At 42.1% G+C, this 16,979-nt stretch overlaps 1 protein-coding gene across 3 annotated transcripts in view; it reads left to right on the top strand.

Annotated features, from left to right (window-relative positions):
* The window catches only part of ARHGEF26 (Rho guanine nucleotide exchange factor 26), a 142,193-nt gene that overhangs the window by 105,886 nt on the left and 19,328 nt on the right, over positions 1-16,979 (top strand). The gene's annotated exons all lie outside the window — the stretch shown is intronic.

Below are 16,979 nucleotides of genomic sequence, written 5' to 3'. Positions count from 1 at the left end.
CGGTGCTTCCAGATCAGAGTTCTAGAGGCACAGTTGAGGCTGGACAGTTCTTTGTTGCAGGCAGTGGAGAGTGAGGTGCCGTATTCTGTGTAGGATGTTTTAGCAGCCTCCCTGGCCTCTGCCTACTGCTTGCTAGTAGGACCTCTTTCATACTGTGACAACCAAAAATGTCTCTAGACATTGTCATATGTCTCCCAGTTAAGAATCACTGTGCTAGAATGATGTCAACCAGCTTTGCCTTCAGAGGAATGAATGAGTACAGATCTATCAGACTCGACATGGCAATAGCAGTAATATTATATAAAAGAGGAAGGGATTGCCATGTTGTGTTCATAGATTACTGAATAATCTATATAAATATATGTGATATCTAATTTGTGCCTTGTGATAGCATATTTATAATTATCCATGGCAGTGCACAGACTGTACCCCCATGTGCAACTTTACAGATTAAGTACTGTTGCCCTCAGTTTTGAAATATAAAAACTGAATTCAAGACCTAAGTATTTGGGCCAGACTCCCCCAAACACTGAGTTTGCAATGGTCTTGTCAGTCTCATTCAGTGCCTTTTATCTACTTTAGGCCTTCCTTTCCAATTTCTTCTGAAGCTAAAACAAAGTCTTCCTCCCTGTAATAGTTTCCACAGCTGTTGTAGTAAAGTACCATAAACTGGGTGGCTTAAAATAGGCATTTAGTCTCTCATGGTCATGCAGGCAACATTCTGAAACCAGGAAGCTGGCAGGGCCACACACCTCCAAAGGATCCAGGAGCGAATCCTTCCTTGCCTCTGCTCCTGGTGGCTCCAATCTCTGCCTTCACCTTCAACCGGCTTTCTTCTCTCCTGTGTGTCTGTGTGTCTTAAAATCTCCCTCTTCTTGTAAGAACTCCAGTTACTGGGTTCCAGGCCCACTGTAATCCAGAATGGTCTCATATTAACAGATTCCATCTGGAAAGACCTGATTTCCAAATCAGGTCATGTGCACAGAACCAGGAGTTTAGGTTTCAGCATATTTTGGGGGCCAGAGTTCAGTCTCTTGTACTGCTTGGCCAATCACCACCGCCTCACTTAAACACAGAATGAAGGAGTGGGCGGTAATGTCTTAGCCAGTTCTAGAACACGTTTGCTTGTTTTTTTAACGTTGATGCCATTTTTCATGAGCTTCCCAGGTGGTGCTAGTGGTAAAAAACCCACCTGCTAATGTGGGGGATGTGAGACTCAGGTTCAGTCCCTGGGTCAGGAATATCTCTTGGAGGAGGGTGCAGCAACCCACTCCAGTATTCTTGCCTGGAGAATCCATGGACAGAGGTACCTGGGGGGTTACAGTCCATGGGGTCACAAAGAGTCAGACATGACTGAAGCGACTTAACACGCATGCACGATGCCATTTTTCATTCTCTTCTGAATGTCATCATGATCATGTGACTTGAACAGCTCTTGGAGGTTTCACAGGTTACCTTCATATACAGATCTTCTGTTTCAAACTCTCCCTTCTCCAGGGTCTATTCCCTCCTTAGTCAAAGGCCCCTCCATCCACCCAGTTGCTCCTCAGTAAACCTGGAAGCCCTCCTTGCCCTTTTCCTCACCGTACTCCCCATCTGTCCAATCCCCAGTCTTCTACCCATGATGGAACAGCTTTTGACCTCACTTGTTGCCACGGCTTTGTACCACCACATTGAACTCGCCCAGAACTGGATTCATGCCACCATCCCTCCATTTGTTTACATTCCACAGCCACAGTGTGCTTTCTAAAAGACTCAGTTTGTGCTTTGCAAACAGCCCTTCCGTGATCTACCTTGCACTCGGCATAAATGCCTCACTGAATAATGCCCCCCTTTATAGCCCCCCCAAACCTGGCACATGCTTCTTTCTCTGCCTGAGATACTCCTGTCTACCCCATAACCCCATTCCACTCCAGATCTTTTCTAGGGAAAGTCCTTTTCATTCTTTAGGTTTTAGATTACTTGCCACATCCACTGGGAGCTGTTATCCGTTCCTCTAGAGTGGGTTTATTTCCACTGCTCTGTGTTCCCATAGAGCCCTGCACTTTCTCTGTCATAATATTTGTGTTACTGTGTGCTCATGTCCGTCGTGATGACCTTTGCATCCTCAGTGCTGAGCCTTTGCCTGGCCCATAATGACCGTTTAATAAATATCTGTCAAATGTGAACCAGTCGTGAAGATGGTTAAATATAAACAGAGTGACAGCATTACTCAGTGGGAGGCCTTCCCCCATTCCACACCCGAGCTAAAAGTTCTTTGAATTCTCTTTTATTTTTAAAAGGTATGTGATTTTTGTGTTCTGTTCCATTATAGATTCACTTTTAATTAATCGGGGCAAAAACAAATCTGGGGCTTTATCATGTGACTTCTCACATCTTCTAGAATTTTACCTATAAACTTACCACAAATGACAATATAACCTCAATCTGAAAAACACTTTGGATTGTATTTGCAAAATTGTGCTCTGCAGAGGAAGGGTTGTTTGTTTTTTTTTTTTTTTTTGGCTTGCTTTTATTTTGTACTATTTTGTCAACTAATGTTTTGAGCTACCTATACAAAAGGGTTTAAGCAATAAAAATGTTCATTTATGCATGTACACCAGTGGTGGATTCATGTCAATGTATGGCAAAACCAATACAGTATTGTAAAGTAAAATAAAAATTAAAATTAAAAAAATAAATAAATAAATAAAAATGTTCATTTATTACACGCAAATACACACACACACATACTTAAGAAGTCAGATGAGCTTGGGAAACCCTGCATACTCTTCCACTCTGGGAAATTTACTATTAAATTATTTAGGAAGACTCTTGGCTATATGTAACTGGATACCCAAATTGCAGTGGCTCAAGCAATTAAGACATTTACCTCTCTCACCAAACGTGAAGACCGAGAGCAGGCTCAGCGGTACCCCAGCCCCTTCGCATTCTTTGGCCGCACGGTGCTCTGTGCGCTGTTCACTTTTGCCCATGTGCACATAGCGCCATAGTCCAGGCATCATGATTTCACTCAGGGACATAGGAGGGGAGCAAGGCATACAGCCTGACAAGAAGGGACTCTCTTCATCAGCAGAGGAGAACCTCTCCCAGACGAGTCTTCAGAAGACTTCTTCTTGAGTTTTACCCATCTGTCTTGGGTCACAAGACTTGACCTTATAAAGGAGGCTGGGAAAGCCAGCATATAGCAGAGAGGAATAGGACAATCATGATTGTTTTAGTTTAGCTGTGGAGCAGGGGAAGATGGCAGAGGATTAGGTAGTAGACAGTTAACGGCCACAACTGGGAAGCCCTTCTTTTCCACAGAAGCTCGATTGACAATGGATAGTTTGGAAAAGAGAAAGATTTTTTTTTTTTTTTTTTTTTTTTGCCACTCTGTATGGCTTGCAGGATTTTAGTTCTCCGACCAGGGATTAAACTGTTGCCTTCTGCAGTGGAAGCATAGAGACCTAACCACTGGACAGCCAGGAAGTCCCAAGAGCTCTTTAAAAGAACTAACACATTGCCTTTAAGATAAATGGGTTTAGGGGGTAGGTTCAAAAAAGACAGAAATGACTGGAGATGTAGAACCCACGTCCCTTTGCTAGGGCTGGTCCTCCAGGGTGGTCACATGAGGGCAGAGCTTGTAGTGCCTTTTTGCTGCCGCCAGCCCCACTGTGCCCTTGAGCACGCTGAGAGCTGCAGGTAGACTGACCTTGTGTGGGTGTTGGGCACAAGACCGAAAGAACGTGGAAATCCAGTCTAGTCTTTTTATCATATCAGTAAATGTAATCATGTTGTGATGTGTTTCTTTCAGTTACTCCTGGATTCTGTCCCCACAAATGATCTATCCGTGATGGTTTGGGGTATTCTCTACAGTTAGATGAGTAGTAATAGTGATAATGATGTAAGAGCCTATATTATTGAGCATTATAGTGTACCATTCACTGTGCTCACAGTGTTTGTGAATCTGTCATTGAGTTATCACAGTAATCAAGTGTTATTTCCATTTTACAGATGAGGACACTGAGGCAGAAAGAGATTAGTCTCTTTTTCAAGGTCTCTCAGCAAAACCGGGATTCTCATCTGAGTATAACTCTGGAGCCTCCTCTAACAGTTTATGTTCATTAATTCTTAATTTCATTTTTCTAGAATATTTTTACCATTCTACCATCCTGTAAAGTTCTTGGAAAAATAGCCTAGAAACTGGCACCTTTTTTATTTGCTTTGATAAACACATTTTTCAAAGTGGGTTTTTAAGTGAATATTTTTATAGTTTTACTGGTCATGAGAGGAAATTAGAAGGGGTCCCAAGCTGCACTTGTGAGCCTTCCTCTACCTTTAGCCAATCTAGCATCAGAGTGTGGGGAAGAGCGTTTCCTTTTCACATTTCCTTCCCTCAGATATTTAAGACCGGAGCTTTCCACTTCCTGATCCCTAGTTCCATAAATATTGTGTATATTGACATAACTTGAACTCCGTGACACATTACAAATCTTCAAGTTTTAAAGAAAAGGATTTTCTGTAATAGAATTCTGCCTGATCATTATCAGGAGTTCAGCGAGTTGTGAGAACGTGCCTTTTCCTAAGTAGTTTGAATGTCCAGTAGCTTAAAGCGGAGTGGGCTCCCTGGAAAGGGTCACGGCCTCGTTTGGCCCCGTTTTGAGTTTTCCTATTTTGACAGCTTTGCCACTATAGAAAGCTGAGGCTACCTGACATTGTCCCTCTGCCTCTGCAGAATAAACTCCTTCCTCGGGAAATTAACTTTTGAGTATCTTGGATAAAGAAAAGGCAATAAGGCTCTGACTCAAAGCACTTTTCTTCCTGGAATATACAGCTTGGTTGTTTGTGACCACTTGGATCGGATTCTAAGATCAAGATGGAGAGATGGGATGGGAGAGATGTGAGAACCAACCCCTTCTCGTCTTCCTCCTCTTCTCTTTCTCTTGCTGCCCCACACATCCTTGATCCTCTGACATCTGGGAGCTAAGAGGATTTTTTTCCTCTGCCTCTGTAAGAAGAGTCATTGTTGCCATTCAGTGTCAAACGTTGGACAATATTTTATATTTAATATAGTTTTATATTTAATAGTGCACAGTATAAATATCCTGGTGTCAGACAGAACAGTGTTCAAAATCCTGGCCGTGTGACCTTGGGCAAGTTGCCTTTGATCTCTCAGAGTCTCCATGTTCTCATCTGTACAGTGAGGCAAGCAATGTCATGGTCTTCCTGGAGTGTCAGTAAGAATTGAGATAGTGCTCACAGAGCACTTAACGCAGCGAATGGTCCCTGCTGAGGGACTGATACCTGCTGCTGTCATCATTATTCCTAGTACTGGGTGTCTTTCTCTAAAGATTTGGCACAAATCAGATTATTGCCCTTTTACTTCTAGAACATTTTCTTATTTTTAAAAATGGTTTGAAACCTTAGAGTTAGTCGCTCAGCTGTGTCCAACTCTTTGTGACCCCATGTACCACAGCCCACCAGGCTCCTCTGTCCATGGAATGCTCCAGGCAAGAATACTAGAGGTGGTAGCCATTCCCTTCTCCAAAGGATCATCCCAACCCAGGGATTGAACCCAGTTCTCCTGCATTACAGGCGGATTCTTAACCATCTGAGCCACCAGGGAAACCCTTGAAACCTTAAGCCACTGCTGTACAGCTGAAAGTTCGGTGCACTCCAAGGCCAAACCTGGATTGTTGTTGTTTAGTCACTAAGTCGTGTCCCACCCTTTCGCAACCTCCTGGACCATAGCCCTCCAGGCTTCTCTGTCTGTGGAATTTTCAAGGCAAGAATACTGGAGTGGGTTGGATCATGGCCTCTGATATATGGCCTCAGGAGTAAATGCATTTAACACCATACCTCTCCCTTCCTGTCAAGAACCCGTGTCAGATGGCAAGTGACTGAGGGATAATCATTGATCACTTTTTTCTTTTGTACGGTGATCTGATTCATGTGTGCATGTTTGTTAGCAGTTGTCTTGTAACATCCCTCGTATTTGATTAGGAGGTTCTGTAACTTTGTGGCTGATAAAAGTGAGTTCAGTATGTTTTTCCCTTCATTTGGAGAGGTCAAATGGCACCCCACTCCAGTACTCTTGCCTGGCAAATCCCATGGATGGAGGAGCCTGGTAGGCTGCAGTCCATGGGATCGTGAAGAGTCAGACACGACTGAGCAACTTCACTTTCACTTTTCACTTTCCTGCATTGGAGAAGGAAATGGCAACCCACTCCCGTGTTCTTGCCTGGAGAATCCCAGGGCCGGGGGAGCCTTGTGGGCTGCCGTCTATGGGGTCGCACAGAGTCAGACACGACTGAAGCGACTTAGCAGCAGCAGCAGCAGCGACTATAAACCTGGATCGGGGGCTCTCTGATCCTATGTGAATCACTGGCTGTCTTTTTGGGTGACAGTAAATCATAACACATTCTTACCAACAACTGTAGCCCTCATGTCCACTATTTGTTACGTTCTCAACAATGAAATAGAAAGTGTGTGACATTTCTGGGTTTTTTGGAAGTCTAGTCTTTTTTGTTTTCAGATTTGCTTTTTTTATTTTTGACTGCGCTGTGTCTTCCTTGCCGTGCGTGGGTTTTCTCTAGCTGTGGTGAGCGGGGGCTACTCTTCATTGTGGTGTGAGGGCTTCTCATTGCGGTGGCTTCTCTTGTTGCAGAGCACGGGCTCTAGGGTGAGAGGGCTTCAGTAGGTGTGTCCTGTGACCTCAGTAGTTGTGGCTTGTGGGCTCTAGAATCCTGGTTCAGTAGGATTGTTCCATATGCAACAACGGACTTAGTTGCATATGGAATCTTCCTGGACCAGGAATCGAATCCATGTCCCCTGCGTTGGCAGATGGATTCTTAACCGCTGAACTTAGTCTTTACTCTTTTAAAGTTGGCCATGCTGTAAAGGGGACCTGAACAATGTACACCTGAAACTTATATAATAGAAAAAAAAAAAAACTAAGAAAATGAGTTTACAAATCACCGACAGGGATAAAATATTTTCAAGCCATACTTGATATGGGACTTTTACCCTGATTACATAAAGAGTTCTTAAACTCAAAAGTAGGACAATTCAATTTCTAAGTGGGCAGACATTTGAATAGACATTTCAGCCAAGAAGATATCCAAATGGCTTAGCATTTGAAAAGATACTCAACATTCCTAGTCAGTAGGGAAATGAAAGTTAAAACAAAAACTAGGTTTCACAGTCACTCAGTTCAGTTCAGTCGCTCAGTTGTGTCTGACTCTTTACGACCCCATGAATCGCAGCATGCCAGGCCTCCCTGTCCATCACCATCTCCTGGAGTTCACTCAAACTCATGTCCATAGAGTTGGTGATGCCATCAGCCATCTCATCCTCTGTTGTCCCCTTCTCCTCCTGCCCCCAATTCCTCCCAGCATCAGGGTCTTTTCCAATAAGTCAACTCTTCACATGAGGTAGCCAAAGTACTGGAGTTTCAGCTTCAGCATCAGTCCTTCCAATGAACACCCAGGACTGATCTCCTTTAGGATGAACTGGTTGGATCTCCTTGCAGTCCAAGGAACTCTCAGGAGTCTTCTCCAAAACCACAGTTCAAAAGCATCAATTCTTCAGCACTCAGCTTTCTTCACAGTCCAACTCTCACAGCCATACATGACCACTGGAAAACCATAGCCTTGACTAGATGGACCTTTGTTGACAAAGTAATATCTCTGCTTTTGAATATGCTATCTAGGTTGGTCATAACTTTCCTTCCAAGGAGTAAGCATCTTTTAATTTCATGGCTGCAATCACCATCTGCCGTGATTTTGGAGCCCCCTGAAATAAAGTCTGACACTGTTTCCATTGTTTCCCCATCTATCTGCCATGAAGTGATGGGACCAGATGCCATGATCTTTGTTTTCTGAATGTTGAGCTTTAAGCCAACTTTTTCACTCTCCTCTTTCACTTTCATCAAGAGGCTTTTTAGTTCCTCTTCACTTTCTGCCATATGGGTGGTATCATCTACATATCTGAGGTTATTGATATTTCTCCTGGCAATCTTGATTCCAGCTTATGCTTCTTCCAGCCCAGCATTTCTCATGATGTGCTCTGCATACAAGTTAAATAAACGGGGTCACAGCCACTAGGATGACAAAGATGGCGTTGATAAGGATGTGGAGAAACTGGAGCCCTAATACACTGCTTATTGGAATGTGCAGTGATGCAACCAATTTGGAAAGTGGCCCAGTAGCTTCTTAAGAAGCTAAGGAATTTACCATATGACCCAGTAATTCCATTCAGTGTTTCATTCTAAGAGAAATAAAAACTGTTCATAAAGGCTTGTAGTAAATATTTATAACCTGTGTGTGGCGTGTTTGTTGGTCTTCAGAATTATTTTGAGGCATTGAGTACGTAGGCTGTTTGAAATCAATTTTGGGGCAAATTTCATGCCTTGTTTTGCTGGTTGGAGCTTCTGCCAAATAATGAATATTTTGATACAGGTATTTGGCTCTAATTATGCTTAATCCACTTGCTCATTTGCAAAGTACCTCTAATTATTAGGCTTTTAACAAGATGTCAGGCAGTATAAAGGCATGATGTTCTATAGGAAGATTTAAAATATTAGCTAATTACATTTGCTGTAAGCCAGGCATGATTGTAAGAGCTTTACATGCAAAAAGATAATAAATGTATTATTTCATTTAATCCTCCCAACAATCCTAAGAGGTATTGTAATTCCCAGGAGATTTTTTTACGTAGGAGAAAACACAGAAAGGATCAGTAACTTGCTCAAAATCACAAAGTGCATGAGGATGAAATTGAGCCAGACATGCTCAATCAACTCTGTACTCTTATCTGTTATACTGTACTTCACAGCTTTAAAATTGTATATTATTCTAGTAAAAAAATAATTGTTTAATTCTAATACCAAGATTTAAAATTAAAATTAACTTCAGTCACTGTGAGGAAAGTGTTTTAACCTCTTAACTTCAAAGTAGACTTCAGCATAATCCTATCTCCTCCCTCCTAGAAATATTAAACTAGGGTTAAGCACAAAGTCAAGTGTGGGGATTAGCAATCATGTTTTCAGAAGGGAAAGAGAAACAGGTTGAAATCTGCAGAGGAAGCATTCTTGTACATGTCTTGAAGGGAAGTGATTTTATGAAACCCCAGGAACTCTGTGAATCCACATACAGGGAGCATGGCAGAGCCGTTACAGATCCCTGAGGAAAGCAAGAGTGTCTAGGAGAGAAACTTGGAGTATGGCCACTAAAAAAAAGGATGACTTAGAACTGTTGTGGAAGGTATTAGGAGAGGAAGAGTTTCAGGTTGTCACAGGTGCTCAACCTCGTTAAGTGCCTAGATGAGCAGCGGTGATATGCAGGTTACTGGGTTTGTTGGGGTGATGGGCCGTCATGACTTTGGAGAGCGATTTCATTGGTACGGCGGGCACAAGGGTCTGAGAAAATGCCAGGCAGCTGCTAGCTCAGTAGACATTTGTCTTTTCACCAGCACATTCAAGTGAAGATTTTTTCAGGACAGGGAAGCTGCGTGCATGTTTTAAACAAAGCCTGTGGAAAGGGAGATGTTGAATAGGTAAAAATAAATCTTATTCTTGATGATAGATGGCAGAAAATCCTTGTGTTTTGTTTTGGATAATCCTTGCTTGCATTTTTCCCTTTAAATTTAATTCTTCTACAAAAGGAATAATTGGAAGTTCTCCTTCTAGTCTGTCAGATTTTGGTTCTGAAAGAAAGTTCCAGAACAATGCAAGATGGCAGGTAAGACAACTGACAGTTGAGGCTGACCTGAGCAGGGCATGGGGAAAGCTGGTCTTTTAAAGTCTAACACTTCTTGCTTTCCTCATCTCTGTCTCTGCTTTTGTACTCCTGATTCCATTTGGTTATCCAGCCTGTTTCTCATTCCTGGTCATCCTTGTTATGTACCTAAGAGGTTTGCTCATAAGGGTTGAGGTGGAAACTCTTCCTATGGTCTTTGCGTGTATAAAAGCTCATCTCTAATCACAAGGCTCTACAGAAAGACTCGTTCCATCACCATCTCTTCTTCATGGTGCTTACGTACCTTGGGTTCAAGGAAATACCTTGATTAATGGAATGAGGTTGGGATCCAGCTTCTTAAAACTTTTCAGGTGTTTCTCCAGATGTCCCAATATTATTTGTTGACTAAATGGTCAATATTCCACAGATCTGAAATGTCACTTATATTATGTAGAAAATTCCTAGATATATTTAGGGTCAGTTTGTGAACCCACTGTTCTGTTTCACTACTCCCTTTGTCAACTAATATCCATTAGTCTCAGTCTTTGAATTACTGTAGCTTTAGAATATGTTCTTTTGTTTTTTTACAATATTGTATTGGTTTTGCATATGTTCTTAATATATCATATGGCTAGCCACTCTCATTTTTTTCACAATCTGAATGTTCTTCCATGTTTATTTTCTGCATGTTTTAGAATCAGCTTGACTATTTCCCCTCCTCTCTGCTCCGGCAAAACCGAGATTTTTCAAGGAGATTATGTTAAAATTATATATTAATTCAGGAAGAATTAATATCTCTTTAATATCAAACTTTTCGATCCATTCAGGCCTTCTTCTAAAGTATTTCAAGTCTGTCTTCATATAGAAGAAGCTTCAATGTAAAATTCTAAATATTTTGTGGGTTTTGTTTCTATTATAAATAAGATCTTCCATTATATTTTCTGAGTGTTATTCATATATGGAAAAGCCTTTTTATTAACCCAGCCATTTTAGTGAATTCACTCTTACCTTGTAATATATTTCAGTCAATGATGTTATCTGCAAGTAATTAGTTGTTTGTAAGGCAAAAAATATTCCATTGCCCAAGAGTCCCTTCACCTGTACCCTCAGGCATCCACAGAAAACCTGGAATGCTGACAGTCTTCACATCTATGTGTTTATTATTTAGATTTTTTTACCTTGAATTGCAAAATATTTTAAACATACAGAAAATTATCAAACACTAAATGTCAACCCACTCCAATATTCTTGCCTGGAGAATCCCATGGACAGAGGAGACTGGCCAGGCTACCGTCCATGGGGTTGTAAGAGTCAGACATGACTTAGTGACTAAACCACCACCACCAACATGCCTATAATCCAGGTTTAATAGATACAAGTTTTTTTTTGTTTTTTCCTGCTATATCACTGCCAGGTCTCTTAAAAAAAAAAAAAAAGTCCCGATATAATACTGTAGGTTTACCTATAGCCTCTTCATCATCGTCCCTTCTTTCTCCCCCTCCTTCCCAAAGTAAGTCCTGTGCTGAGCTGGGTGTCTGTCATCCTGCACTCACTAATGTGTATATACACATGCAGCTTTGATATTCTAAAAGTTGGTATTCTGAATATGTAAATTTTATTTTAAATATTCTAAATATGTAAAATTTGATATTCTAAAAATGTATGTTGTATGCAACCAGATTCCCCAGTGGCTCAGTGGTAAAGAAAGTGAAAGTGAAGTCCTTCAGTCGTGTCCAACTCTTTGCAACCCCATGGACTGTAGGCTACCAGGCTCCTCCGTCCATGGGATTCTCCAGGCAAGAGTGCTGGAGTGGATTGCCATTTCCTTCTCCAGGGGATCTTCCCAACCCGCCTACAAAGCCAGAGACACAGGAGATGGGGGTTTGATGGCTGGGTTGGGAAGAGCTCTCTGGAGGAGGAAATGGCAACCCACTCCAGTATTCTTGCCTGGAGAATCGCTATGGACAGAGGAACCTGGGTGGCTAGAGTCCACAGGGTCACAGAGTCGGACACAATTGAGCAACTTAGCTTGCGTGCATGTATGTGGGCTTCTCTAGTAGCTCAGCTGGTAAGGAATCCACCTGTAATGCGGGAGAGCTGGATTCGATCCCTGGGTTGGGAAGATTCCCTGGAGAACAAAAAGGCTACCCACTCCAGTATTCTGACCTGGAGAATTCCATGGACTGTATAGTCCATGGGGATGCAAAGAGTCGGACACAACTGAGCGACTTTTACTTCATGCATGTATGAAGTTGTAAATGTTGCCCTTATTTAAAAGTAATAAATATATGCCCAGGTTTTCCTGGGTAATGGTAAAGACTGCCTGCAATGTGGGATACCCAGGTTCAATCCCTGGGTAGGGAAGATCACCTGGAGAAGAAAATGGAAATCCACTCTAGTGTTCTTGCCTGGGAAATCCCACGGACAGAAGGGTCTGGCAGGCTACAGTCCATGGGGTTGCAGAGAGTCAGGCACAACTGAGCGACTAATACTTTTGCTTTATTTTTTCAAATATATGCCCATTATGAAAGCATTCCAACCTTTATAAAAATTGACAGGAGAGAAAGTTGAAAGTGCTCCCTAATATTCACTTTAAGAATCAGCTGTTCTCAGAAAAGGTGTATCATGGGTTGAAGAGTTTTTAGTGCATGCTGTTAGGTTGCATGCAGTAGAACCAAACAGTATCTGAGCCGCTTAACAAAAGAATGCCTTCCGAGGGAAGAATAATTGAGGTATTTATTTACCACCATATCCTGTTCTCTTCTGATAGTTTTTTTATCATGTTAAAAAAAGAAAAGGCATCCCAAAGGTTACTAGGACTGTAAGTTTCGACAGGGAGACCCATTATTGTTTATGCCACAGAGCCACAGGCTTGTATCGATTTGATTGCTGCGCCTGATAGGAGGCTGTGCTTGCACAAACCGTCTGCTCTTTGATGAGCAGCTGGTAAACTTGGAGTGCGGCTAAGACAATCAGAGGAAGTCTACGTGTAAACTGCTCCGTGCAAGGAAAGGTGGTTTTTCCATTTGCCTTTTTCTGAGCAGTTTAACTTCCTAAATACATGATCCAGATTGTTTCAGAGGCTATGTAAACCATGTGTTTGCTAATGAAAGAAACAAACATGGGGAAGTCTGATTAGCATCAACTTCCCTTAGGGAAGGGGGATCTTTCCCAACCCAGCTGAGCTTGTTTTATACTTTACTGGACACAGGTGGGTCAGCAGAGGAGGGAATGAGGTTGTGAATGGCTGCATCTGTCTCTGGATTCCCCCCTCTTCTGCTTATGCACGTATTTTTATTATTGTTATTATTTATTTGGGGCTGCACTGGGTCTTCCTTGCTGCACACAGGCTTTCTCTAGTAACGGCCAGCAGGGGCTAACTCTTTACTGTGGTGCACAGATTTCTCATGCAGTGGCTTCTTGTTGTGGAGCACGGGCTCTAGGTACGTGGACTTGGTTGCTCCAAGGCATGTGGAATCTTACCGGACCAGGGATCAAACCTATGTCTCCTCCGTTGGCAGGCACCTTCTTAGTCCCTGTACTACCAGAGAAATCCTTAAGCACATATTTTAACAGTTATCCTTTTGTATTAGTGTGAGAGAGTTAGTAGGTGGTGGTTGTCATGAGGAGAATGAATTTCACTCAGTATTCAGCAGATTTGGAGAGGGAGAGATAGTAATTTGAACCTTTATGAGACTGACTGTGTGAGTGTGTATTTTGTGGGAGAGAGCACAGACATGCTAGCAAGAGCGAGTTCCTTTTCCTTGTTTATTCCTTTGGGTTTGAATAGTAGCTGACAAGGATAAATAGCTTACTTGACTACTGTTAATCAAGGGTTTTTTTTTTCAATATTAAGTGCGTTAAAGGAGTGGTGAAGAAGTTGTGAACACTATTTATTACATAATGAAGACATTTGCAGGTCTAGATAAAATAATGATATTGGGTGACTGCTATTGAATCAGTTAAGAAAACAGCACACTTGTTTCCTGTGTCCTATTTTGGATACAGAAGTTAAAACAGTGGGAAAGTTCAATGACCCAGATATGTGGACACCAGATATCTTGAGGTGACTTTGCATAGCTATAAATAAGGTGGCCGCTCTTTACCATCCCAGCTGAACATTTGAGAGGACAACAGGCATAAACTGGGTTACATGGTCACCCTAGGTCTTAACGGTATTGTAGTTGTCATGGCTTAAGAAAACAATTAAAAAAAATTCTATTAATTTTTCTACTTCTAGTTACCTACCCCCTGAAGTCAGAGGTTCAACACATCAGTGAAACACACTAGCTGATATTGTTTGCATTTAGGCAAACACAGCGGGTAATAACTCTGAAAATTAAGAGGGGAAAAAAAAAAGATTTAAGTAGCTTATTCATGTCCATTTGCATGAGTTTCCTATGAACTCTTGGTTTGGAATCCTGTTAGGGACCATCTAGTAAGTAAAGCCACTTTATGCTGAAGCCTTTTTGGAACTTGCATCATCTTGAACGATGTCTTCATAGCATGCAGATTTCTTTGCCATTTATTTCTTTGGGAATACAGAGAATACCTATGCAATGTCATAGCATAGGGCACTGCCTAAATACTCCATGTGCACAGTCTTAGGGAGCTTGGAGTTCTCTGTCTGCAGCAGAATTATTTTTAACTGGAAATGATTTTAACTTAAAGATGATCTTTTTAAGCTTGTGAGTTGGACCAAGAGAGTAGCTCAGGGGTGCCGAGAGAGGACAGTTCCAAAGAAGTCTTCATTTTTTTTTTTCTTTCGTTTTTGTAGCTCTTGTTGAGGTTTCACTTTCCTTTTTATTCTTTTTCCTTTTGGTCTTATCCCGAGTCCTGGATTTTATTGAATCTGTGTCTCAGATGTCTAGACAGTATTATAAGCCTTACCTGCTGTATGGTCAGGCCACTGAAGATGGCTGTTCTCTTCCTCTCTGTACATGCCCTGCTGGGTCCCTCCCTCACCCATACCCAACTCACAGCAATGTGCTTGCCCACTGCCCGAGGTGGTGATTGTTCTGATTCTTTGGTCAGAACAGCTCCACATGCTAGTCTGTTAAGGGAAACATCTGCCTTCATGATGATTGTTAACCAGAGGGGCTGTGAGCGACGTTTTCATGGAAACCAGTGAGCCCACTTGATGTCACTTCTTCCTGCAAATGGTAGCTTCTTCTCCCCTGAGCACTGAAGACTGCTGCCCTGGTCTACTCGCCGCCTGCAGCACACTTGTCACTCTGGGACCCTTCTGTTTCAGATGTGAGATCCCCTCTCCCATAAACCATTGATGTCTCTGTCATTGCTGGGTTTGTCTTGAGGCTGGGCAACTATGAGGCTTGTAGGCCTGCAGGCTGCAACCCCACACCTGCTTTGCCCAAAATTGACTGCTTTGGTTCTGGTACACAAGGTCTTTAAAAAATATAATATTGTTTGTTTGTAAAGTATATTACCCTGCTTCCTCCTTTTATAAAAATCACATGAAATTTGATAACCCTCATTTTGATATGAGAAATATTTTATATATTCTGAGTGCAGTTGTGCTGGTCTGTATGCAGTCTCAGCAAGTTTCAGAGATGATGTTGCCATGTGAACTTCCAGTTAATATAGATTATTACCCTAGCAACAAACAGGCTTGATCAAAAGGCTTTTTTTTTTTTTCTTTTATGGATGATACAACTGTATTTGCTGGTTTGGGGTGGGGGAAAGATCTATCAAACTAAATTTTTAAAAGACCATAAAGTTTTTAAAGGAGAGTTACAAGGGAATGGTTGACAGATGCCCACTACCAGATGAAAAAAATTTCTCAGAAATCTTGAGCAAAATGGCCTATTTTGAAATTCCTAACATAGTTAAGCACTAGGATTTTTCTTAGCTCTCCTGAGTTCATACATTTGCATTTGTTATTAGCTAAGTTAATTGTTCAATATGGTTCTTAGAATGCATTAGAATGTATTGCATGGTCATCCATTTATTCACCAGTTATTTTTGAGCTCTGCCATGTTCAACTGCGAGGACAGACAGAGAATAGAAGAGAGCTGTATCTAACTAGAGTTGGATTTGCCAAGAAAATGACTGTGTATACAAGGAGTGATTATATAACTAGGTATCATGAAATTCAAGTTGGATAATTGAATAAGGGTGAATGAGAGGACATGAGGGTTCAAGGATGGAGGGAAAGGCAGTAGAATCAATGGGTTGTAGGAATGGTGGGCTAAAATTGTTGGGATTGAGGATTGGAAGAGATGAGTCAAAGAGACTAGCAGGACTGGTTAGGAAGTGGTTTTGACATTGGGATTGAAGAGAGGTTGCAGTTGGTGATAACAGGGTCGATCCTTGAAGGGGAAATCAAGGAATTGAGAGGCGAGGATTGTGGGAGGATTGCCACATGGAAATTCAAGAAAGGAGTGTTGGACAGCACCAGGAAGCCAGCAGCTACACTCATGAATGAGGATGAGGCAGGCTCCAGGGGCCTGGAGATGACTTTGATGATGAAATAGAGACTGATGGCATGAGCACAAAACTGGGGGACATTCTGGGAGGAGGAAGTGATTGTTGTCTAGAATTATGAAACTCAAGCAGGTGGAAAGCCTTCTAGGGAGGCAGTGCTCTTTAGTAGGAGCCTACTATCTGTTAAGGCAAGAAGGTAAAGAGAGAGTTCAGAGAAGAGGCTGAGGATTTAGAAGATTTAGCTGGATTTCCAGAGGACACAGTGGAAGGGTTTAGCAACCAGCTGAGGGGTTTAGGGAGGTGAGGCCCAATTAGGCACGTGCTTAGGGCTGTGCAGGCAAGAGTGCACCCAGAGGAATGAAGACCACCAGGGGGTCAGTCTGGGGCACAAGCAGGGATAGAGGGTGTGGTGGGATCAGTGGGTGCTTTCTAAGCAGGTGGTGAGGCTGTACATGCTGGGAGGAAGGGTTGGGGGTCTTGCCAGAAGACCGACCTCTGAGGCTGTTCTTCCCTCCTATGCCTGGTGGTTTGGAGGCTGGTAGTGTAGCCTTGCCACTCAGAGTGTGAGGAGATCTCATCCTGCAGATGGAGGTGAAACTGGGGAGTAGCTGTTCAAGCAGTACCATGATATCTGTTTGTTTTACTTTTTGCAGCAATGCCAGGATAGTGGAAAAGGAAACCTGGAGGGTTTAATAATTGTTTTTAGTATTACTTTTAGTTACTTTTAAAAAATATTTATTCGGCTGCATCAGGTCGTAGTTACAGCACTTGGGATCTTTAGTTGTGACATGTGCAATCTAGTTCCCTGACCAGGGA

The sequence above is a fragment of the Capra hircus genome, chromosome 1 (assembly GCF_001704415.2).
Source record: "Capra hircus breed San Clemente chromosome 1, ASM170441v1, whole genome shotgun sequence".
Classification (NCBI taxonomy): Eukaryota; Metazoa; Chordata; class Mammalia; order Artiodactyla; family Bovidae; genus Capra; species Capra hircus.
This window is presented reverse-complemented; position numbering and strand designations above follow the sequence as displayed.